Below are 456 nucleotides of genomic sequence, written 5' to 3'. Positions count from 1 at the left end.
GCCGCGGGGCAAGGCGGGAGGGTGGGCCCCGCCGCCGCGCCGTCAGAGCGGGGTAGGCCGGTGCTGCGGGGCGTGCGGGGCGGCGCTGGCGGCATCCCGCACCGCCGAGGCCGTTAGGTCGGTCAGCCTTGGTCTACATGTTTATCACGGGGCTGAGGGCAGCGGCGGCGCCCTGAGCCGGCTGGGACGTAACCCGGGGAGGGCCTAAGGCTGCGAACTGGCAGACTAAAGAAAAACAACATCTGGAGGGAAAAAAGGACCAAAAAATGGCGAGGTTGGAGAGCCGGCCCCCTCCCCTGTGCCCAGGTGATGGCTCTTGCTCAGGGTGGGCCGGGGTGCTGTCTGGGGACCGGCGGGCTCCTGGAGGAGCAGCAGCCCCAGCCGCAGCGAGTTCTGCTGAGCACTGCGGGTAGGGCAACTTCATAGAACCAGAGAGAGTGGTTGGGGTTGGAAGGA

This window comes from Calidris pugnax, unplaced genomic scaffold, assembly GCF_001431845.1.
Source record: "Calidris pugnax isolate Ruff unplaced genomic scaffold, ASM143184v1 scaffold2, whole genome shotgun sequence".
NCBI lineage: Eukaryota > Metazoa > Chordata > Aves > Charadriiformes > Scolopacidae > Calidris > Calidris pugnax.
The sequence above is the reverse complement of the archived record's forward strand: the minus strand, read 5'-3'. Positions refer to the sequence as shown.